Below are 25,737 nucleotides of genomic sequence, written 5' to 3' on the forward strand. Positions count from 1 at the left end.
TCTTCTGCCCCTGAGATTCTCTCTTCTATCTCTTGTATTCTCTTGGTGATGCTTACATCTTTGATTGTGTTTTCCTGTAATTCTTTAAGGGATTTTTTTTTTTTTTTTGGTCTTCTTTGTAAGTGCTTCTACCAGTTCACCCGTGTTCTCCTGTATTTCTCTAAGGGAATTATTTAAGTCCTTCTTAACGTCCTATAAGCATCATGAGATATGACTTTAAATCAGAGTCTTGCTTTTCTGGTGTTTTGGGGTATCCATTACTTGCTTGGGTGGGAGAACTGGGTTCTGATGATGTCAAGTAGCCTGGCTTTTTGTTGCTTATGTTCTTGCACTTGCCTCTTGCCATCTGGTTATCTCTGGTGTTAGTTAGTTGGTTATCTCTGACTGTGGCTTGTAAGCCTATGTGTCAGCTCTCTCTGGGCAAAATTTGGGTATGGTGAGTTGTGGCACAGGGTCAGCTATGGGGTCCAGTCAGAGACCAGAGGATCCTGTCCCTGGCTGCTCCTTGGTTCCCATGTCATGAGGTCTCTGGGTATGTCCCTCTTGGGTCAGGAATTTAAGCAGAAGTGGTAGTCTCACATGTACTCTCAGGTGTGTCAGCACTCCTGGGAGACCAGCTCTCTCCTGGAGGGATTTGGGTATGGAGAGCTATAGCACAGGTTCAGCTCCAGGTGCAGATGGAATATTGTTGTGGATGGGCCTAGTGCTTTTCTTGCGAACCAGTCCCCTAATGAATAAAGGAGTCAATCACTGGGTGAGTAGGCGGGACTTCCAGGTTGGATGGAGGAAGAGAGGAAGCAGGAGAGAGTTAGGTCCCTTTTGGAATGGGGACAGAGATGAAAGATGTAGTTGTTAGAGTTTCCTGGTATTATGGTGGGTCTGCAAGGATCCCCTCCCATTAATATCAGACAAGGCCATCCTCTGCTAGATATATATCTGGAGCCATGGATTCCTCCCTGTATACTCCTTGGTTGGTGGTCTAGTCCATGGGAGGACTGAATGGTTCCGGCCCACTTATGTTGATCTTCCTAGGGGGTTGCAGTCCCCCTCCACTCCTCCAGTCCTTCTGCCAGCTCCCCGACCAGGGTCCCTGAGCTCAGTCTTATGGTTGGCTCCAAGCATCCACTTCTGAATTGGTAAGTTGCTGTCCAAACCTCCCAGGTTCCTGTCAGCAAGCACCTCTTGGCAACAGCAATAGTGTCAGGTTTGGTATCTTCAGACAGGATGGATCTCCAGGTGGGGCAGTCCCCGATTGGCCCTTTCTTTAGTCTCTGCTCCAATTTAGTCCTGTTCTTCCTTTGAACAGAAACATTTCTGAGTTAAAAACTTTGAGATGGGTATGTGGCCCCACGCCTTGACTGGGGGGCCATGCTTCTCTACTAGAGGTGGTCCCTACAGGTTTTATCTCCCCTTCTCTGAACATTTTTTGGCTAAAGTCATCACCATTGGGTCCTGAGAGCCTCTCCTTTTCCTGGTGTCTGGGACTCTCCAGTGGCTATTTCCAGTTCCTCATACCCACTTCTGGGGACAGCATACAATGACAGGGACTGCCTATAGTAGGCTGGGATGGAGACATCTTAGAAGCCTGTGGCAGCTCCTCATAGGAAAGGATGGCATCTGGGACCCTGAGAAGCAAGAGACATATGCCTCCAAGGGACTACAATCTAAAATAAGGCACTGCCTGCAGTAGGCCAGGATGGAGACATCTCAGTAGACTGAGGCAGCTCTTTGTAATAACAGTTGTTCCCATTTCTCCTAACCTTATCCCTGGACAACAGCTGTACCAAGTTCATTTGTATGACTGCTTTTCAGTTGGCCTTGGTTGCATAATTATTGTATTATATTTGACTTTTTAGTTCTTTCTCCTTCTGCTCTGGCAAATTCTCTAAAACTAGATGTTCCCTGATGTAATGATTCTTAAACAACTAAAAATTGAGGCATGGGGCACAGCACAGCATAGTCCTAATGGCCCAGATGCATGTTGTGTGTTCTCATCTTGAAAACAATGTAATAAATGCACAATGGTACTCCCAGATTAATGCTTGACTTTCAAAGAAGGTTTGATGAAATTATTAGAAAATGAAATAGAGCCAACATTGGGACCCCAAGAAAGGAAAAACCTATTGAAGTTATTAAATAACTTTTGCTGGATAAGCAAGTATAAAACATATAAAACCTTATGCTAAAGTTTACTTAGTAAAACTAAGCCAAAACACTGGGACTCTTAGGAGAGTCATGTGTGCAATATACAGAAGCAGAAAGCTAGCAGAACTACTATGCTAAGGGTTAACTTGATTTTTTTCTGGCCACTTCCTGGCAGCTTTGCGCATGTCATTTATCATTAGAACATCACAGGAAAATGCAAGCAGCTGACCTCAGAGCTCTGAGTTCTTAAGTATAATAAGTCAAAAGTTAAAGTTTAAATAATGATAAGTTTGCAATTATTATTACTTTGCCTATAGGCCTAAGAATAGGGAAGCTTGAAACTTTGGGGAAAAATTGTAATTCTTGATTCTTTGTGGGATGTGGTTATTCTTTTGAATTTGATTTGGTAATGATTATACAATGTCTTTTTTTTTTTAAACCTGCTTTTGGAGTCTCAATCAAAGATTGGGGCAAGAAAAAGGGGAGAGAACATGAGAAGAGCATGTGAAATGTGAGTGAAGAGAGAAAACCAGGAGAGAATTGCCAAGTCCACTGCGATTTGCAAGAAAGTCCTTTACTATAAGTCTTGACTCAGATCGCTGCCGAGCTCTGGTGTTTTGGCACTTATATACAGCATAGTTAGAAATTCTTTGAATGTTTAGGGTGAAGGGGAGGGAAGGCAGGTAAGATAAATCATAACTCAGACACGACAAGATTTGGTAATCCGGAATTGCGAGGCCGAGAGGGGGATTCTTCCAACCTAAAGATTTTCTTTTGTGGGACTGTAGTTTTATGGCTGGCCATAACTGTCTGTGACCTCTAGTTACCTCTTTTGTATGATTTAAGTGTGGGACCCTAATCTTTCTTCAAGGATAGACACCAGCTGCACCTGGTTATCTGGGAGAGTGCTAGTCTTGTCACTGGGGAATTTTTGTCATATATCTTATTCAAGCTGCCACCCTTGGCTCCTTGAGTCCTCTCAGAGCAGCCAGGGAGGGGGAAAGAACCCCCAAGCTTGCTGCAAAGGGGGGGAGCAGGGGTTGGGGAAAACAGAGCTTCTGAGGGAAAATGCAGAGGCAAGCTGCAGAAGCAGACCTCACAGAGCTTGCTGTGAGAGAGCCTAGGGGGAAGGGGGACTTCAGTAGGAGAGTGCATAAACAAGCTGCTTGTGCACCTCAATGTGAAGAGTGAGTGAAGAGAGAATGTGATGTATGTATGGTGTGTGTGTGTGTGTGTGTGTGTGTGTGTGAAAAGGTGTGTATGAGTATGGGAGTTCAAGAAAAGCAGAGTGCACAAGAGAATGCAGAGTGTGTGCAGCCTCAAACTGCAAGCACATAATCGAGAGAGAAAGAGAGCAGAGAGAGAGAGAGAGAGAGAGAGAGAGAGAGAGAGAGAGAGAGAGAGAGAGAGAGAGAGAAGAGAGAAGAGAGAAGAGAGAAAGTTTAAGCTTTAAAAAATTGCCTGTTAGCTTGTACCCAAAAAAGTAATCTGTGTATATTTATTATGCATCTTCCAGATATCCCTGTTTCCAGTTGAGAGCCCCAGTCCTGTGTCTAGGCTAGACCCTGACACCTCACTACCATTTTTATTCGATTTCCTGATCCTCCATAGCTCTCTCTCTCTCATCCCCTTCAGTACCTGGTCTGGCTGCCCCTTATTTCTTCCTCCTCCTCTTTCCCTTGCAGGTCCCCTTGTCTCTACCTCCCAGGATGATCCTGTACCAGACCCCCCCATTGGTAGGACTAAAGCATCCCTACTCTGGTCTTCCTTCCTCCTAAGCTCCATATGGCCTGTGGGTTGTATCATGGGCATGGTGAGCTTTTGGGCTAATATCCACTTATCAATGAGTACATACTGTGTGTGTTACTTTGTGGCTGGGTTACCTCACTCAGGATGATATTTTCTAGTTCCATCAATTTGCCTGTGAATTTCATGAAGTCATTGTTTTGAATAGCTGACTAGTAGTACTCCATTATGTAAATGTATCACATTTTCTGTATCCATTCTTCTGTTGAGGGACAGCTGGGTTCTTTCCAGCATCTGGCTATTATAAACATGGCTGCTATGAACATACTGGAGCATGAGTCCTTGTTATATGTTGAAAAAAATTTTGGATATATGCCCAGTAATGGTACAGCTGAGTCTTGAGGTAAAACTATTTCCAGTTTTCTCAGGAACTTCCAGACTGATTTTCAGAGTGGTTGTACCAGCTTGCAATCCCACCAGCAGTGGAGGAGTGTTCCTCTTTCTCCACATCCTCAGCAGCATCTGCTGTCACCTGAATTTTTGATCTTAGCCATTCTGACTGGAGTGAGGTGGAATCTCAGAGTTATTTTGATTTGCACTTCCCTGAAGACTAAGGATGTTGAACATTTATTTAAGTGTTCCTCAGTCATTCAATATTCCTCAGTTGAGAATTTTTTGTTTAGCTCTGTACCCCATTTTAAAATTTTTATTTATTTATTTATCTTTTATCGGATATTTTCTTTTTCTTTTACTTTTTAAAATTTATTTATTTATTATATGCAAGTACACTGTCCCTGTCTTCAGACTACCCAGAAGAGGGCATCAGATCTCATTACAGATGGTCATGAGCCATTATGTGGTTGCTGGGAACTGAAATCAGGACCTCTGGAAGAGCAGTCAGTGCTCTCAACTGCTGAGCAATCTCTCCAGCCCAGGAAGAACTTTTTAAAATAAAAAAGCATTAAGGGTGAGTTGTTAACACATTTTTTCAATTTTTTAATTAGATATTTTCTTCTATTACATTTCAAATGCTATCCTGAAAGCCACCCACTCCAACTTCTTGGCCCTGGCGTTCCCCTGTACTGGGTCATATAAACTTTGTAAGACAAAGGGGTCTCTCTTCCCAATGATAGCCAACTAGGCTATCTTCCCCTACATATTCAGCTAGAGACATGAGCTCTGGGGGTACTGGCTAGTTCATATTGTTGTTCCACCTATAGGGTTTCAGACCCTTCAGCTCCTTGGGTACTTTCTCTAGCTCATCCATTGGGGCCTTGTGTTCCATCCAATAGATGACTGTGAGCATCCACTACTGTATTTGCCAGGCACTGGCATAGCCTCACTCGAGACAGCTATACCAGGGTCGCCTCAGCAAAATCTTGCTGGCATATGCAATAGAGTCTGTATTTGGTGGCTGATTATGGGATGGATCCCCAGGTGGGGTAGGCTCTGGATAGTCCATCCTTTCCTCTTAGCTCCAAACTTTGTCTCTGTAACTCCTTCGATAGGTTATTTTGTTCCCTATTCTAAGGAGGAATGAAGTATCCACACATTGGTCTTCCTTCTTGATTTTCTTGTGTTTTGCAAATAGTATCTTGGGTATTCTAAGTTTCTGGGCTAATATCCACTTATCAGTGAGTGCATATCAAGTGACTTCTTTTGTGATTGGGTTATCTCACTCAGGATGATATTCTCCAGAAACATCCATTTGCCCAAGAATTTCATAAATTCATTGTTTTTAATTGCTGAGTAGTACTCCATTGTGTAAATATACCACATATTCTGTATCCATTCTTCTGCTGAGGTTCTTTCCATCTGGCTGCTAAGAACATAGTAGAGTATGTGTCCTTATGTTGGAACATGTTTTGGGTATATGCCCAGGAGATGTATTGCTGGATCTTCTGATAGTACTATATCCAATTTTCTGATGAACCAACAGACTGATTTCCAGAGTGGTTGTACAAGCTTGCAATTCCACCAGCAATGGAGGAGTGTTCCTCTTTCTCCACATCCTCGTCAGCATCTGCTGTCACCTGAATTTTTGATCTTAGCAATTCTGACTGGTATGAGGTGAAATCTCAGGGTTGTTTTGATTTGCATTTCCCTGATGATTAAGGATGTTGACATTTTCTAAGTGCTTCTCAGCCCTTCAGTATTCCTCAGTTGAGAATTCTTTGTTTAGCTCTGAACCCGATTTTTTAATGGGGTTTTTTGAATTTCTGGAGTCTAGCTTCTTGAACTTTTTTTTTTTTTTTAAAGATTTATTTATTTATTATATGTAAGTACACTGTAGCTGTCTTCAGACACTCCAGAAGAGGGCGCCAGATCTCGTTGTGGATGGTTGTGAGCCACCATGTGGTTGCTGGGATTTGAACTCTGGACCTTTGGAAGAGCAGTCGGGTGCTCTTACCCACTGAGCCATCTCACCAGCCCCTTGAACTTTTTATATACATTGGATATTAGTCCCCTATCAGATTTAGGATTTGTAAAAATCCTTTCCCAATCTGTTGGTGGCCTTTTTTTTCTTCTTGAGAGTATCTTTTGTCTTACAGAAGCTTTGCAGTTTTATGAAGTTCCATTTGTGGATTCTTGATCTTACAGCACAAACCATTGCTGTTCTGTTCAGGAAATTTTCCCCTGTGCCCATATCTTTGAGGCTTTTCCCCACTTTCTCCTCTATAAATTTCAGTGCCTCTGGTTTTATGTGGAGGTCTTTGATCCACTTAGACTTGAGCTTTGTACAAGGGGATAAGAATGGATAAATTCGCATTCTTCTACATAGTAACCGCCAGTTGTGCCAGCACCATTTGTTGAAAATGCTGTCTTTTTTTCCACTGGATAGTTTTAGCTCCCTTGTCAAAGATCAAGTGACCATAGGTGTGTGGGTTCATTTCTGGGTTTTCAGTTCTGTTCCATTGATCTACCTGTCTGTCGCCGTACCAGTAGCAAGCAGTTTTTTTTTTTTTTTTATTTTTTTTTATTTTTTATTACAATTGCTCTGTAGTACAGCTTGAGGTCAGGCATGGTGATTCCCCCAGAAGTTTTTATTGTTGGGAATAGATTTTGCTATCCTAGGTTTTTTGTTATTCCAGAGGAATTTGCAAATTGCCCTTTCTAATTTGTTGAAGAATTGAATTTAAATTTTGATGGGGATTGCACTGAATCTAGAGATTGCTTCCAGTAGGATAGCCATTTTTACTATATTAATCCTGGTAATCCATGAGCATGGGAGATTTTTCCATCTTCTGAGATCATCTTCAATTTGTTTCTTCAGAGACTTGAAGTTCTTATCACACAGATCTTTCACTTCCTTAGTTAGAGTCACACTCAGGTATTTAATATTATTTGTGACTATTGTGAAGGCTGTGGTTTCCCTAATTTCTTTTTCATGCTGTTTATCCTTTCTGTAGAGAAAGGCCACTGATTTGTTTGAGTTAATTTTATATCCAGGTTCTGTTGGTATGTCTCCTTTTTCATTTCTGATTTTGTTAGTTAGGATACTGTCCCTGTGCCCTCTAGTTAGTCTGGCTAAGGGTTTATCTATCTTGTTGATTTTCTCAACGAACGAGATCCTGGTTTGGTTGATTCTTTGAATAGTTCTTTTTGTTTTCACTGGGTTGATTTCAGCCCTAAGTTTGATTATTTCCTGCAGTCTATTTCTCTTGGGTGAATTTGCTTTTGTTCTAGAGGTTCTAGGTGTGTCTTCAGGCTGCTAGTTTATGCTCTCTCTAGTTTCTTTTTGGAGGCACTCAGGGCTATGAGTTTTCCTCTTAGGAACGATTTCACTGTGTCACATAAGTTTGGGTATGTTGTGGCTTCATTTTCATTAAACTCTAAAAAGTCTTTAATTTCTTTCTTTATTTCTTCTTTGACCAAGTTATCATTGAGTAGAGTGCTGTTTCATTTTCCCCATGAATGTTGGCTTTCTATTATTTATGCTGTAATTGAAGATCAGCCTTAGTCTGTCGTGATCTGATAGGATGCATGGGATAAGTTCAATGTTTTTATATCTGTTGTGGCCTAGTTTGTGACTGATTAAATGGTTAGTTTTGGAGAAGGTACCATGAGGTGACGAGAAGATGGTATATCCTTTTGTTTTAGGATAAAATGTTCTGTAGATATCTGTTAAATCCATTTGTTTCTTAACTTCTGTTATAGTCCATGTGTCTCTGTTTAGTTTCTGTTTCCAGGATCTGTCCATTGGTAAGAGTGGAGTGTTGAAGTCTCCCAATATTATTGTGTGAGGTGCAATGTGTGCTTTGAGCTTTACCAACGCTCCTTTAATGAATGTGGCTGCCCTTGCATTTGGAGCATAGATATTTACAATTGAGAGTTCATCTTGGTAGATTTGACCTTTGATGAGAATGAAGTGCCCCTCCTTGTCTTTTTTGATACCTTTGGGTTGGAAGTCAATTTTATTCAATATTAGAATGGCCACTCCAGCTTGTTTCTTCAGACCATATACTTGGAAAATTGTTTTCCAGCCTTTCACTCTAAGGCAGTGTTTGTCTTTTTCGCTGAGGTGGGTTTCCTGCAAGCAGCAAAATGTTGGGTCCTGTTTGTGTAGCCAATCTATTAGTCTATGTCTTTTTATTGCAGAATTGAGTCCATTGATGTTAAGTTTAATTAAAGAAAAACAATTGTTGCTTCCTGTTGTTCTTGTTAAAGTTGGGATTCTGTTTTTGTGGCTGTCTTCTTTTAGGTTTGTTGAAGGATTACTCACTTGCTTTTTCTAGGGTGTAGTTTCCATCTTTGTGTTGTTGTTTTCCCTTTATTATCCTTTGAAGTGCTGGATTTGTGGAAAGATATTGTATGAATTTCATTTTGTCATGGAATACTTTGGTTTCTCCATCTATGGTAATTGAGAGTCTTGCTGGGTATAGTAGCCTGGCTGGCATTTGTGTTCTCTTAGTGTCTGTATAACATCTGTTCAGGATCTTCTGGCTTTCATAGTTTCTGGTGAGAAGTCTGGAGTAATTGTAATGTTCTGCCTTTATATGTTACTTGACCTTTTTCCCTTAATGCTTTTTTGTTCCTTTTTTTGTTTGTTTTTGTTTTGTTTCGTTTCATTTTGTTTTGTTTTGTTTTTCAAGACAGGGTTTCTCTGTATAGCCCAAGCTGTCCTGAGACTCACTCTGTAGACCTGGCTGGCCTCGAACTCAGAAATCTGCCTGCCTCTGTCTCCCAAGTGCTGGGATTAAAGGCATTCACCACCACCTCCTGGTTTCCCTTACAGCTTTTAATATTCTGTCTTTATTTAGTGAATTTGTTGTTCTGATTATTATGTGTTGGGAGGAATTTCTTTTCTGGTCCTGTCTATTTGGAGTTCTGTAGGCTTCTTGTATGTTCATAGGCATCTCTTTCTTTAGGTTTGGGAAGTTTTCTTCTATAATTTTGTTGAGGATATTTACTGGCCCTTTAAGTTAAAAATTTTCATTCTCATCTACTTCTAATATCTGTAAGGTTGGTCTTCTCATTGTGTCCTGGATTTCCTGGATGTTTTTAGTTAAGATCTTTTTGCATTTTGCATTTTCTTTGATTGTTGTGTCCATGTTTTCTATGGATTCTTCTGCCCCTGAGATTCCCTCATCCATCTCTTGTATTGTGTTGCTGATGCTCACATCTATGGTTCCAGATTTCTTTTCTAGGTTTTTTTATCTCCAGAATTGTCTCCCTTTGGGTTTTCTTCATTGTTTCTACTTCCATTTTTAGATCTTGGTTGATTTTGTTCAAGTCCATTACCTGTTTGATTGTGTTTTCCTGTAGTTCTTTAAGGTATTTTTGTGTTTCCTCTTTGAGGTCTTCTACCTGTTTAGCTGGGTTTTTTTTTTCTTGTAATTCCTTGAGGGATTTTTGTGCTTCCTCTTTAAGGGCTTCTACCTATTTAGCAGTGTTCTCCTGTATTTGTTTAAGTGAGTTATTAATGCCCTTCTTAAAATCTTCTACCACCATCATAAGATATGATTTTAAATCCAAGTCTTGCTTTTCAGGTGTGTTGTGGTATCCAGGACTTGCTGTGGTATGTGTACTGGGTTGTGATGATGCTCAGTGTTCTTGGTTTCTGTTAGTAAGATTCTTACATTTACCTTTCACCATCTGGTAATCTCTGGTGTTAATGTTCTGTCTCTGGCTGGAGCTTGATCCTCCTGTGATTCTGTTAGCCTCTGTCAACCCTCCTGGGAGTAAAACTTTCATCTGAGTCCCAGTGGTCAGAGCACTCTCTGCAGGCAAGCTCTCCTCTTGCAGGGCAGGTGTCCAGGATTCTGGAGGTCTGATCTACCTCCCGAGTCCTGGGGTCAGAGCCCTCCCTGTAGGCTGACTCTCCTCTGGCAAGGAAGGTGCCTAAGGGTCTGGGTCTCAGCTTTGCCTCTTGGCTGAGGATGAAGGCCCAAAGGGACCCTGTCCAAGAAGCTCTGTTGCTTCTGTCACCCATGAGCTCTCCAGTGATCAGGAGGTCCTTGGTGTGCTAGGGGTCCTGCTTCGTGGAGAGTCCTTTGGGGTCCTCGACACCCTTGTCTGAGTTCACGTGGAAGGTGGCAGGGCTGGCCCTGACTGGAAAGAATCCCAGCCTCTGGTCGGGCAGAGTTTTTTTTGTCCCTGTTCCTGTTGGCACAAGACCCTCCATGATTCTTTGGGGATGATGTTGCTTTCCACTCACCCGTGATCCCAAGGTGATCCTGAGGTCCTGCGGTGTGGAGAGTACTCTGGGGTCCTTGGCAGCCTCTGCCAGGTTCAGGTGGAAGATGGCGGGGCTGGCCCTTACCTGAATGGATCTCTCTCTCTCTCTCTTTTAAAGATTTATTTATTATTATATCTAAGTACACCGTAGTTGTCTTCAGATGCACCACAAGAGGGTGTCAGATCTCATTACGGATGATTGTGGGCCACCATGTGATTGCTGGGATTTGAAATCAGGACCTTTGGAAGAGCAGTTGGTGCTCTTAACCACTGAGCCATCTCTCCAGCCCAGGATATTTTCTTTATTTACATTTCAAATTTACCCCCTTTCCCAGTTTCCCTCCCTCCTGGAAACACCCTATCACATCCTTCCTCACACTGCTTCTATGAGGTTGTTCCTCTACCCACCCCCCCCCTGCCCCCTATTTCCCTATCCTGGGGCATCTATTGAGCCTTCATAGGACCAAGGACCTCTCCTTCTATTGATGCATGACAAGGCCATGCTTTGCTACATATACAGCTGGAGCAATGTGAATTCCTTTGTTGATGGCTCAGTCCCTCAGAGTTCTGTGGGTGTAACCCATTTTTTAACAGGGTTATTTGATTTTCTGGAGTCTAACTTGTTGAGTTATTTTTATATTTTGGATATTAGCTCTCTATCAGATGTAGGCTTGGTGAAAAATCTGCTACCACCTGACTTTTTGAGAGGTTTGTTGGGTATAGTAGCCTGTGCTGGCATTTGTGTTCTCTTAGCGTCTGTATGACATCTGCCGAGGACCTTCTGGCTTTTATAGTCTCTGGAGAGAAGTCTGGTGTAATTCTGATAAGTTTGCCTTTACATGTTACTTGACCTTTTTCCCTTACTGCGTTTAATATTCTTTCTTTATATTGTATGTTTGGTGTTTTGACTATTATGTAACTGGAGGAGTTTCTTTTTTGGTACAATCTATTTGGAATTCTGTAGGCTTCTTATATGTTTATGGGCATCTCTTTCTTTAGGTTAGGGAAGTTTTCTTCTGTAATTTTGTTGAAGATTATCTACTGGCCCTTTAAGTTGGGAATCTTCCTGGAGGAATCAGATTTTAATAAGGCTTATAAGATTAGGTTTTTGTTGTTGTGCCCAGAGATTGAGTTACCATTGTTTCTGAACTGAGTTTGTGTTGTGTTTTCCTGCACACGGTTCTTCTGGGTTCAAGAGAGAAAGGTACGGCAACAAAGTGTGGCTTTGCCAGATGTATACCACAAAGGTGGTGGGAGATTTGATATATGGATTTGGCATGATAGAGACCTGCCAGTGGGAACATAGTTGTTGTGAGCCATCCAGCAGCTCACATGGATGGGGTAGACCTGAGTGGCAGGCCAGCGCTGAAAGAAAGGGAAACTAGGTGAATGAGAGAGAAATGGAGCCAAGACAATATTCTGATCAAGACTCAAATGTTTAATGGCGATTGTGCTTATAAAGCGGGGAGGGGAGTTGAGACCCATTCCCTCTAATTCATTCTTGAAGCCCAGCTGCAGGTGATCACATGCAGGATAGGGTGTAGTCTCCGGAATAGCTACTCGGCCTTCCAGCAGGTAGTTGCGACAGTGGCTGAACAATAGAGTGATCTAGGGAGGCTCCAGCCTAGATAATCTCCTTAGTGGCAGCAAGGTCGAGGTCTGGTTCAGCCAGCTTCAGGTTTGGTGGAGGTTACAATTTCCTCCCTGTTATTAACATTTAAAAAAGTTGTACTGAGGCATAAAATTTATTTATGCTCTATAGTTCTGCCTGATTTCTTTGGGCCTAGTGAAGAAACCTGTCTCAGTGGGATTCCCTAACTTTTCTCATGGTAAACCCACCTATTCACTAGGCCATTATGTTTGGGTAAGACTGGTTACTGCCTCAAGTAAACACTCTGCAGACTAGCCCTGAGCTATTCTGGCTTGGTCCTTTGTAATGCTTAATTAGTTACTGAATAGGTAACTTCCTTACTGAATTCCTACTGAATTCCAAGTTTGTTGGCATCAAGGTCTTTCTAGGATGTTGGAACACTATCGAAGGCTTAGCTATATCAGAATTCAATCTTAAAAGGCACTTATAATAAGATAATACTAAAAGAGAGCACGTGGATCCATACACCAGACTAACGTGGGGATAGGGTAAGAATATATGGGTTATGAGAACGCCAAAGTTCCAGGAGGTCAGTTCCTCGTGAGTGCTCCCAGGCCTCTCTGCCTGCCAGCAAACTTCACTGGGGTGTGCATAGCATCCCCCCATTCTTATATTTCTGTCAAAGTTCCAGAATGTCCTGCCTCATCATAGCTACAGATCTCAGGAGTGCTCTAAAGATTAGTGGAAACACAACGATTTACTAATGAAATAATGCCAATAATAATAGCAATAATAGCAAGTAGGATTATATATTGAATCCAATCCAGGGGATTTAATGCACTTAGGTTATTTTTTTATTTTTTATTTTTTTAATAGGTATTCTCCTCATTTACATTTCCAATGCTATCCCAAAAGTCCCCCATACCCTCCCAGGTTATTTTTTAAATCTCTGGCCAATTCATCAATGTTCCAAGTGTACAAGTGACTATTGCTAATATCTGAAATTTCTGCCTTTCTAGCCTTAATATATGCTATGTCCTGCCCTATTGTTAAGACTACTACTTCTAAGACATTAACCTTTGCCTCCAATCTTTTACATGGCTCTGCGGTGTATTATTAATAAACCACAGCCTCTTAGCATGTTCCTTTGTCTAGATTGATATGATTCCGAAATCTGGGTGCCTGTCTTAGACTTTCAGGCCCTCATAGCAAGCCTTATTCCCAAATAAGACCAGTATGTACTTAGAATGCTTCTTGAATGAAGATTAATAACTGCCACTTGCGCTGTTGGAGGCAGGGATGCACACCTGCTGCAGTCAGGCTGAAGGGCGTTGACTGACCTGCTTGAAAAACAAAGTTGAGAGACAGTGAAAAACAACAGTACAAAAGCTTCTTTGGGAAAGTCCAGGTACTCCCTTCAGTTGCAAATTAGCAATGATCAGGCTTAGACTTAGAGCTCCCAGTGTTGGGGAGGTGATTTTGAGAATCGCAGAAAGGCTGCAGCTTCTCTGGGAGTGGAGGCTGTGCTCCAATTTAATTTTTCAGCTAAAGAGAATTTTTAGCCATAATCAAGGTTAGAGTCATACTTACTAGAAGATTCAGGATCTGTGTCCAGTTGACGAACTAATCTTTCAGGTAGCCATCATGCACCATCTTCTTTTTGTGAAAAAACACAGACTGAGCCCCTTCCCCAGATTAGGACCAGGTCTGGATCCTTCCATTCGTTAGTTAATGGGTCCCGCCACTTTACCATGGCATAAGAACTAGAAGTAACTGGATGCCAGTGGTGATCCGCTGCAGACTGACCTTTAACATCAGTTTGCAAAAAATTTAGAACAAATAAAGCAAAAGCAAGATGTGCCTTTGGTGACCTTGGGGGGATATAACTGTCCTTGTTTTGTTTTTAAAAGCCAATTTTTAAAAGTGCAATGAGCACATTCAACTATTCCTTGTCCCATGGGGTTATAAGGAATCCCAGTTTTATGTTTATGCCAAATTCTTTACAAAATGAAGTAAAATTTTTGCTAGAATACGATGGTCCATTATCTGTCTTAATAAGTTTAGGCAATCCCATGGCATTAAAGGCTTGTAGGCAATGATCGATTACATTTTTTGAGGCTTCTCCAGCATGCAGAGAAGCAAAAAGAAATCCTGAACAAGTATCAATGCAAACATGTACATATTTTAATTTTCCAAATTCTACATAATGAGTTACATCCATTTGCCAAATATGATTAGGCATAAGACCTCGTGGATTAACTCCTAAATGTGGCACTGGAGATAATATAATAAATTTAGGACATTGTTTTACAATCATTCTTGCCTGCTCCTTAGTGATCTTATGTCAGAGCCTTAAGTTATGGCTAGAGAGATGAAATTTTTCATGATCAGGTTTGGCCAAAGCAACAGGATCTGAAATTAAGGCTTCTCCTATTAGAGCTCTGTCGATGCAATCATTGCCTGCTGCTAAAGGTCCAGGAAGACCAGAATGAGATTGTATGTGGCCAATATAGAACGGGTGTTTTGGGGCAAGAATGATATTTTGCAATTGTGAAAACAGGGATCCTGCTGGTGTATTAAAGTTAAACGTACCACAGATCTCCAATAAGGGTACCGATTGTACAACATATAAACATTATCAGTAAAAATATTAAAAGTCTCATGCACAGACTGAAAGACATTCAGTACTGCTGTTAATTCTGCTAATTGAGCTGAGAGGCCAGAAGTCTTTATGATTATCTGTTGATTATTTATAAGAAATCCAGCTCGCCCTTTAGAGGAGTCATCAGTAAACACCAGAACAGCATTGTGTAAGGGTTGTAAAGAGGTCATATTAGGAAATATCACCTCATGTACATTCAAAAATTTTATCAACCTATCTTGAGGGTAGTGGCTGTCTATAGTTCTTTTAAACCCTATTTGAGCAAGCAACCAATCTGTACTGTGCTATTTCAGCCAAGTGTCTTGACTTATGCTGTAAGGCTGAACAATAATTTCTAGCTCTTTGCCAAAATAAGTTAGTGCCTGCTTCCTTCCAAGGATAATCATCGGAGCTACTGCTTCATAATATGGCAAGATATTACGTTTAGGAGAAATCCTCGAAAATATCCACATTAGAGGAGACCTTTGCCATAACAATCCTGTAGGCACATGAATCATATTAAAAATTAGCAGATGTAAAGGCAAAGAATAATCTATATAAGTGACAAATTGCTTTTTAATAGCTTTTTCCACTTGTTGTAAGGCCAGCAATCTTTCTGAAGTTAAGGATCTAGGGGAGATAGGATCAGAACTCCCTTTAAGAATATCAAATAAAGGTTTCAACTCCCCTGTAGTAAGCTTTAAATAGGGTCGAAGCCAATTAATATCACCTAACAATTTTTGAAAATCATTCAAAGTTCTTAAGTTGTCTCTGCCAATAAATATCTTTTGGGGGAAAAAAAGCTTGATTAGTAAGTCTAAAGCCCAAATAATTATAAGAATCCTGAGTTTGTATCTTTTCAGGAGCTATCTGTAATCCTTTCTCAGCTAAAGGTTTTTGCAAATCTCTATAACACAAAAGCAAATCCTGAAGGTCTTTTCCCACCATCAAAACATCATCTGTGAAATGGATGATGTAAATCATAGGCCATTGTTGTCTTATAGGCTTAATGGCTTGTGCCATAAATTTTTGGCATAAGGTAGTACTATTAGCCATGCCCTGTGGGAGAACTGTCCATTGATATCTCTTCATAGGTTCCTTAAAATTTATAGAAGGAACACTAAAAGCAAATCTTTCACAATCCTTTGGATGCAAAGGAATAGTAAAGAAACAATCCTTCAGAACTACCACAATTTTATAATATCCTTTAGGAATGGCTACTGGGGACAGAAGCCCAGGTTGTAAAGGTCCCATAGATACCATGGTCTCATTAGCTTTTCTTAAAACTTGTAACAATTTCAATTTACCAGATTTTTTCTTGATAATGAAAATTGGTGTATTCCAAGGGGACTGAGATTCTACTAAATGTCCTGCTGCTAGCTGCTCCTGCACTAGCGAAGAAGCGGCTTCTATTTTTTCTTTAGGTAAAGACCACTGATCTACCCACACTGGAATTGTACCCAATTGAACCCAATTCACCCCAGAGGAGTCAAAACCACCTTGTCCTCTCTCATTCCTAACAAATCTGGATGGTGGTGGATGTAGATGAATTAAAACAAGTTGAGCAATTCTTTGATTAGTGGGTACAGTTATAACACCATGAGGGGATGCAGCTATGATTTTAATTTTTCCCTCATAATCATTATTTATAACACCTGGATAAATCTGCAGGCCTTTTACAATAGAACTGCTTCGTCCTAAAAGAAATCCACAAGTTTCTACAGGTAGAGGCCCAAAGACTCTGGTAGGCAGAGTTTGGACTCCCATTTCTGTGGTTAATACTGTGTGGGTGGTGGAACAGGGGTCCAATCCTGCACCTCCTGGTTTTGCTCTGACTAGTTAAAAAACTGAGCTCTTTGGCTGGGCAGCAGGTTTATAGCCCCATAAGCTGTTTTCTCTGTGTAAGTCGGGGCCTGGGGCTGGCCCCTCCTCTCATTTCCCAGCAACGGATGGCCCAGAGTGCCTGGCTTGGATTTGTACACCTTAGCCCAATGGTTGCCCTTTCTGCACTGGGGACAAATTCCTGGGGCACGGCCTGCTTGCCCACTCTCAGCACCTTTGTTCTTAGGACAGTGTGGGAAGCCGTTTCAGAGTGGCAGTTACAGAGTGGCAGTTGCAGAGTGGCAGTTGGCTACTGCTCGCCACCACACATACATAGGCAATAAAGGTTCTTTTGCCAAGATGAGGTTTTGAGAATTAACCAAAGTTAACCAATCAGATGAGAGACAAGTTAACCAATCAGATGAGAGACAAGTTAACCAATCAGATGAGAGACAAGTTAACCAATCAGATGAGAGAGAACGCCTCTCCTAGGCCTATATAAGCAGCACCAGTTCTGGGCTTGGGGTCTCTCTCTTCGCCTCTACAATCAAGCTCTCCCAATAAACATGTGCAGAAGGATCCTGTTGCAGCGTCATTCTTCCTGGCCAGTCGGGCGCACGCAAGAGGACAGTCACTTTTAAAATGACCCAAACTTCCACATTTAAAACATGCATTATTCCCTCGTTTCTGGGAGAACATTGCTTGTACAGTGGTCCCTTGCAAAGTGGTGCCAAAAGCCAAACCCTGATTATATGACAGCCCGATTTCTGCACAAAGATGGACATATCCTGCTAAATCTGTTTGTCCTTTGTGCAGAATCGGTCCAGCGAGGGCAGAAAATAGAGTGATCATCCACGGAGACCGAGAATACCAAGACTCAAACCATCCCTGTTGAGCTTCTCGATCTCATCTTCTCTGATTCAACCTTTCTCTCAGTTTCTGCATAGAATCTCTGACTATTCCTGTGTGGTCTGTATAAAAACAGCATTCTTCTTTTAAGGCTGCACAAAGTCCTCCTTCTTTTAAAAACAGTAAATCTAGACCTCTCCTGTTTTGTAAAACTACTTCTGACAGAGAGGTTAAAGATTTTTCTAAGGCATCTATAATGATGTTCTTTTATACAATATATTTTGATCATATTTTCTTCTATAGATTATAAGAGTCAGAGGTGAGGGGAACTGTCTTCCAGACACAGCAGGACTGATGCATATATGAGCTCAAAGAGGACATGGCAGCACACCCAAGACCTACACAGGTTCAAGCCAGATTGGTTCTCAGCACTGAGAGGGGGAAGTGGACACAGGTTTCCTGCACTAGCCAAGAAGCTATCTTCAACTTCAGCCCACTACCAAAGGCAAAATCAGCTTAGTCTTTTTCAGCATACTTGTCCTGTTTTTATTGATGCTAAAGGTTCAGTTGCCTTTTTAGTGAAAAGCAGCACTGTGGCTTGCTGGTGCTTTGTAGATCTAGTATATGAAGTAGTGAAGCACTACATCTCTAATACATTGTGGCCCAAGACTAGAGAAATGGCTCCATGGTGTGTGTGTGTGTGTGTGTGTGTGTGTGTGTGTGTGTGTGTGTGTCTGTCTGTCTGTCTGTCTGTCTGTCTTAATGGGCTAACGGAAGGCTACAAATCACTGGATCTGGAGTTATAGATATAGATACCCAACATGTTCTTTGGAAGAGCAGTAACTGCTCAACTACCAAGCCTTCTCTCCAACCTGACAAATAAGGTAAAGGATGTCACATACAAAGGCAGAGAGGAATTGCATGGCACACCATATGTTGACAGGTGGTAGCTGCTGCTGAGAGGAGAGGATCAAGCATGGGTGAGGTCAGCGAGGCTGACCTCAATTCCCAATTCTCAATTGAATCCCTGTGGATATTGGTTTGAAAAGAGCTAATGGGAATTCAGAGATTTGGTGCCCATTTCAGTGTTGATCTTTAATCTGTCAACACTGTGCATAACCCAAGAATGAATGCAGCTTCATTTGAGGGTGGGACTTATTTTTATTCCAGTTGCCCATTGTCTTTGTGCAACTGCGTAATGACCTGGAAGTCTCACAAGGATTCATTCTTTTCTGTTGACCTTATTGTCACCTAAAATCTATCTGATGCTTCACCAACTTAGAACTAATGTGTTTCAAGGTTTCACATGCTCAGGCAATACCATCTGCACTGAAGTGTCTGGGAATGGTGCCTATCCCATGCAGCTGAACAGCCCTGGGGCTGCTGGGCAATGGTGTTGGTCAGGGTACAGACATTGTAGCAAAGCTATGACTCTGAATCTGAACACTGCCATTTGTAAATCTGTGCTTCATTGTTCACCTCTAGAAATGGGGATACCAATGATTCCTCTCCCTCTGAACTGTCAGGAGGTTGCAGTGGCTGAATCTAGAAAAAAATTTGGAGTAGTTCTTTGCAAATAGTACTATAATTTGGACAAGGATTCTTGGAAGTGCCATGTGTTCAAGGCTTGGTCCCCAGTTCATGGTGTTGTTGGGAGATGTTAAGATCTTTAAGAGGCAAGTCTATGGGTTTCAAACCTTTTGACACTGTGACACGATGCTGCCATTTGCAAATGTGTTGGGATATATGAAACCCAGAGGCTACAGATTGGATATCTGGTAGTAGAAGGTCTTCTGGAGTATACCGGTCTTAGGGTTTTATAGCTATGAACAGACACCATGACCAAGGCAACTCTTATAAGGACAACATTTAATTGGGGCAGGCTTACAGGTTCAGAGGTTCAGTCTGGTATCATCAAGGCAGTTATGGGAAAGCACTCAGACAGTCATGGTATAGGAGGAGCTGAGGATGAAGAACCTACATCTTCATCTGAGGACTGCTATTCCAGGCTGCTAGGGTCTTATAGCCCACACCCACAGTGACACATCTATCCCAACAGGGCCACACCTTCTAATAGTGCCACTCCCTGGGCCAGGCATATACAAACGATCACATTCCACTCCCTGGCCCCCATAGGCTTGTTCAAACATGTAAGTCTATGGGGGCCACACCTACCCAAAATATAATAAAGATATATTTAGTCCAACTTCCAAAGCCCCCATAGTCTATAGCCATCTCAGCAATGTTAAAAGTCAAAAGTTCAAAGTCTCTTCTCAGATTCTGTCAACCACTTAACTGTATTCCCCAAAGCAAAACAGGAAACCAGATGGGCAAACTCCAAACTCTGCATCTCCATGTCTGATATCAAAGGGTCTTCAGATCTTCAACTCCTTTTTCATCTTTGTTGACTGCAATAAACTTCTTTCTCCTGGTTTGTTTCCACTCCCTGTTAGGAGCTTTCCACAGCAGATAGTCCATGGCTCTGGAGTCTCAAACATCTTGGCATCTCCAAGGCAACTTTAACATTACAGCTTCTTGTTCTAATATCTGGGATCCACACATGATCTTCTGGGCTCCTACAAAGGGCTGGCATCACTTCTCTGGCTATGCCCTCTGTAGCACTCAGGTTGATTCACTCTACTGCCACTGCTGTTCTTGATGATCATCCCATGGTACTGACATCACCAATATACTGGTGTCTTCTCACTGCTGCAACTAGGCTTCACTAGTAGCCTCTCATAGGCTTTCTTCATGGTACCAAGCCTCAAATGCTTTGCATGACCTCTTCAGTTCTGGGCCATCAACTGCAACTGAGGCTGCACCTTCACTAATGGCCTTCCATGGCCTCTCACAGTGTTAAGCCTCAGCTATTCTCCATGACCCCTTCATGCCTTTAAAACCAGTAATACCTGGGTGATTTTTAAACATTACCGAGGTCAGCTGCAGCATGAGGTAAAAACCTTGGCTAGCTCTGGAACACTGCTTCTTTGGTTCTCAGAAAACACTTCCCAGAAGATTTTCCCTCAGTCATGCTGGTCTCTCCTTAATCACCACTAATTTCTTAGCTTCAGCTAACCAGAATCAATTGTTCCAATATTCCTTCTATTCTTGACTCAGAGCCACATGGCCAAACCTGTTGAGTTCTTCTGCTCAATGGGGCTAGAACATGGCCCCCCATTGTTCTATTATATTATCACTAGCTTTGTTTTCCAACTCCTTCACTGCCTAAGTTTGACTCTCCTGGAACTTGTTCTATAGATTGACCTTGAACTCAGAGATCTTCCTGGCTCTGTCTCCTGTAATGCTGGGATTAAAAGTATGTACCACCATGCCTGGACTTAAGTTTTTCTTCACCTAGAACCTGCTTTGTTCAAGGCTGGCTTTGAACTCAGAGATCTGCTTACCTTTACCCCCTAGGATTAAAGTCTTGTTCTACCAAACCTGGACCTAAACTTTGCTGGGTGGGTTCTTGCCCCAAGGTCATCACTCCCTTAATTCAACTTAATATCTTTGAACACAGGATTGAGCTCAACACAAGTGTGAAAAGCAGCCACATAATGAAGCTCTCCACTGAAAGCACTTGGGCTAGGTCTGCACACTTAAACTTACTCTCAGCAACAAAGTCTTCCATATTCTTCCTAGGATAGGCCATTAAGCCCCATTTAAAGAAATCATTCCACTGCTTTCCAAATCCAAAGTCCCCAAATCCACATTCTTCCAAACAAAAGCATTGTTGGGGACAATCACGCAATACCCCAGTCCCTGGTACCAACTTCTGTCTTAGTTAGGGTTTTAATGCTATGAACAGACACTGTGACCAAGGCAACTCTTATAAGGACAACATTTAATTGGGGCAGGCTTACAGGTTCAGAGGTTCAGTCTGGTATCATTAAGGCAGTTATGGGAAAGCACTCAGGCAGGCATGGTATAGGAGGAGCCGAGGGTTCTACATTTTCATCTGAGGACTGCTATTCCAGGCCGTTAGGGTGAGGGTCTTGTAGCCCACACCTACAGTGTTGATTCACTCCACTGTAGGTGATTCACACAGTAGGTGATTCACACCTACTCCAACAGGGAACCTTCTAATAGTGCCACTCCCTGGGCCAAGTATATACAAACCATCACAATGCCCTTGAAGAGAATATTCAGACTGTAGCCTCTTCTTCCTTTTTTTGTTTCTCAGCTGTAGTGGGAAATCTGCTCATCCCCTCAGTCCCCACCATGACGTTCAGGTTGTAGGTCCTAAACTAATAGGGTCACTGCATAATGGGGTAAAACCTCCACGACTAGGAGCCCCTTTCTCCTTATAAGCTGTCTTTACTCTCTTGATTATTGATTTTAGGAAGGGGAAGTGACAGATACTTGTACCAGATGTTTGCATAGCTCCTGGCCTATTCCATCCCATATACCTTATTTTGCTTGCTACTTGAGGTCCAGTTATTATTCAGTTGGCTACAGGGGTATTGCAGAATATGATAGAATTCATAGGCAGATGAATACCTGGTGTTGTTTGGACTATCTCTACTTCTGTTGGGGCCCTGTTGTCTTGCCCCTGGACCATCATCTAACACTCTTTTGCTTCTTCCACTATCTTGCTTCTGTTCTGTAATTGACTCGGGACATTGTACAATGAGGGCATTCCTTTCCTTTTACAATGAGGGCACTCCTTTCTGGATCTTTCACATTGAGGACATTCCTTTCAGGACCTTTTTACAATAGGGACATTCTTTTGACATTAATGTGTTACCTAGCACCAGTTTGGCCTATGTACCTGAGCAAATACAGTTTGTGGTTTTCATTTCCCAAGAGTAAATGAGGCTTGAACAGAATTTTTGTCTTGTCTCCTTCCTTTGTGTCTTCTGATTCTAAATTTGTTGTTGCAGCTCCCTTCCCTGTTGTTTAAGTCCTGTAGGTTGGGGCATACTTCGAGATCATAAAATGATCAATCCTTCCATGGGTGTTTTGTTCCCAATTCTAAGAAGGGGCAAAGTGTCCACACTTTGGTCTTCCTTCTTCTTGAGTTTCATGTGTTTAGCAAATTGTATCTTATATCTTGGGTATTCTAAATTTCTGGGCTAATATCCACTTATCAGTGAGTACATATTGTGCAAGTTCTTTTGTGATTGGGTTACCTCACATGGAAGGAGTTACAGAGACAAAGTTTGGAGCTGAGAAGAAAAGATGGACCATCTAGCAACTGCCATATCCAGGGATCCATCCCATAATCAGCTTCCAAACGCTGACACCAATGCATACACTAGCAAGATTTTGCTAAAAGGACCCAGATATGGCTGTCTCTTGCGAGACTATGCCGGGGCCTGGCAAACACAGAAGTGGATGCTCACAGTCAGCTATTGGATGGATCACAGGACCCCCAAAGGAGGAGCTAGGGAAAGTACTCAAGGAGCTGAAGGGATCTGCAATCCTATAGGTGGAACAACAATATGAACTAACCAATACCCCCCTGGAGCTCATGTCTCTAGCTGCATATGAATCAGAAGATGACCTAGTCGGCCGTCAGTGGAAAGAGAGGCCCATTGGTCATGCAAACTTTATATGCCTCAGTACAGGGGAACGCCAGGGCCAAGAAGTGGGAGTGGGTGGGTAGGGAAGTGGGTTGAGGAGTGTGTGGGGGACTTTTTGGATAGCATTGGAAATGTAATTGAAATAAATACCCAATTAAAAAATATGGAAAAAAAATAAAATGATCAATCTAGACTGTTGCTGGAAAGACAAGTATCATGTCTTCTTCCTTCTGGGCTGTGGACTGTCTGATCAACAGTACAGATTCTACTTTTAAATGGGTTAACCTCAGCTTCTCTCTTGTTATACCTGCCATGGGCCAGCATTATTCTGAAGGAGCAATTAGCTTAATGTTGAACTCTTTTGTGTCATGTTAAACTTCCAGAACCAACTGAGAGTAATGCAAAGGTAGCTGTCTCAGATTTGTAAGTTAATGTTAATTATGGATTGATGTCAGGGGCAGCATATTGAAAGTCTTTAACCCATTTTTTTTTAAAAGCAGGTCAGATTCAGCATCTGGAGGATAGCTTGTAATTTAGTTGGAAATAATTGAGCAAGTTTGACATGGAATGAAATAAAGGGGTCAGAGATATTCTATGTTTAAAATTTTTAGATAAATTAACTTAGCCTAAGACTTTTGCCAGCTGTCCTTTCCCACTAAGTCCAAGAAGGTACTTGTTTTTTTTTTTTTTTTTTTTTTTTGTCTAGACCTCATGTGTGTCTTGTTCAAGAAGACTGTGCTAGCCTGGCATGGTTGTGCAGGACTTTAATCTCAGCACGTAGAAGATAGAGACAACAGGATCTCTGAGTTACAGGGTAGCCTGGTCTACATATCAAGTTCCAGGCCAGCTAGAACTAAATAGATATACCCTGTCTCAAGCAGAGAATAACACAAACAAACCAACCAGCCACACAAAAGAAGGCTGCTAAACCATTTATTTGGAAAGACATTTAAAAAGTGGTAGATTCTACTATAACAGGTGAGACAGCAGAACTATTTTAGAAGAAACAGACCATAGCATCTCAAAAGGATGAGGTTGAGGGTAGCCAGGGGTTCTCCTGTCTATTGCTTGTCCACTCCAATATACTAGTCCCCTGGTTACTTTGATATCACAAGCACATATCCATATCCTTCTGTTAACAAGAACAGCTAGCCAGAAGTGGAACTACAGAAGCCAAAAGGCAAGGTTAGTACACTTGGAGACTTTCCCAGAACTATGGACTTTTATGGATTAGGTTTTTGTTTTGTCAGGTGTTGCTTCTACATGTTGAGTTTTCTGCCTGAATAATCCTTCCATCTTGGAGCCAGTTGTACTAAGGTCTGGGGTCTATTACAGGTTGTGGGTCAGAGTTGTCCTAACCTTTTGCTTTCCTGTACTTGTTAGCTATTGGCTAAGGCTGTGAAGAAGATGGGATGACTTTGGATCCACAAAGCCCCAGAAACTTCCAGTATTCCCTGATGCAAGCAAAGGAGACTGGTAGCAGATCAAAAAAAGATCCTTACATGTTAGATATTGAAGACAAAATTCTGGAAAAGTCAGGGCTCCCTCAAAATGGAGAAAAGGGAACTAAGAAGACCTCAGCAAAGCCTAGAGAAGAACAAAGATGGAGCCTTGGCTTCTCTGTTTTCTCTCTGTCTTCTCACCTTTGCAGTCAGAAGTGGATGGGGTGGGACCCTAATAGCATCTGAATATAAGGAAAACACAGGGTAGGCTGCAAGCCAGACTTTCCTTAGGAGAACTCCAGCACAGTTAGGAGTGGGCTCAGTCATGAGGTGGCAATTGAGTTCAGTCATTTCCCAGTCACATTTCTGTCTGTATAGCAGGAAAAATGCATAACACTGGTGGATTACACTGGGTAGATGGTCAATAGTGAGTCTATGGATCTCAGGTGTAGTCCATGGTGCCTGCTGTGAGACCCAAGGATGAGAAAACAAGCTTTCAGCCAGGGAAGATTGTAAGGTCATAATGTTGGGGTCATGGTGGCATAGGTATGTGGGGTTTTTATAGGAGGCATGAGTAGACTATCACAAAGGCAAGCTGGAGGTCTGGCTCCCTTCTTTCTTATATTACTGTCTTTCCTTGTGGCTTTCTATTTGGAAGCTTCTCTTAAAAGGAAACATTCCTTAACTAATTAAATTTAGTAGATTTTGTTTAGGTAAGCCAAAAAAAAAAAAAAAAAAAAAAAAAAAGATTTGCAAATTGAGCAGTACCCAACAGTACCTGAGCAGGTTCTGAGAACTCCAGCCAGAAATATTATCAGACAGTATTGATATAAAAAGAGGGGTGAGAAATATATAGAACTTTACAGTTGTCTTCATCTAACCTATTAATTAATTAATTAATTGTTTGTAGCTTTGTTACTTACTTGCTCTGGGGTCTCTGTAGCCATCCAGTGCTCACCAAAGGTGTTGAGTTCAATTCCAAGACCTCCCAAATCTTAAAAGTCTTCTATTATATATTTTTTAAAATGTATATGTATACACTGTAACTGTCCTCAGACACACCAGAAAAGGGCATCAGATCTCATTACAGATGGTTGTGAGCCACCACATGGTTGATGGGAATTGAATGCAGGACCTCTGGAAGTGCTCTTAACCACTGAGCCATCTCTCCAGTTCCAAGAGTGTTCTATTCTTAAAAACACAAAGGACTTGGGCAAAACCTAGAGGACAGAAGCCAAGAAAGTGAATGCTTTTACCTTAAATTCAAGGACAAGAAATAAATTACACCTTAAATATCAT

This window comes from Mus caroli, unplaced genomic scaffold, assembly GCF_978045245.1.
Source record: "Mus caroli unplaced genomic scaffold, Mus_caroli_1 scaffold_1, whole genome shotgun sequence".
NCBI lineage: Eukaryota > Metazoa > Chordata > Mammalia > Rodentia > Muridae > Mus > Mus caroli.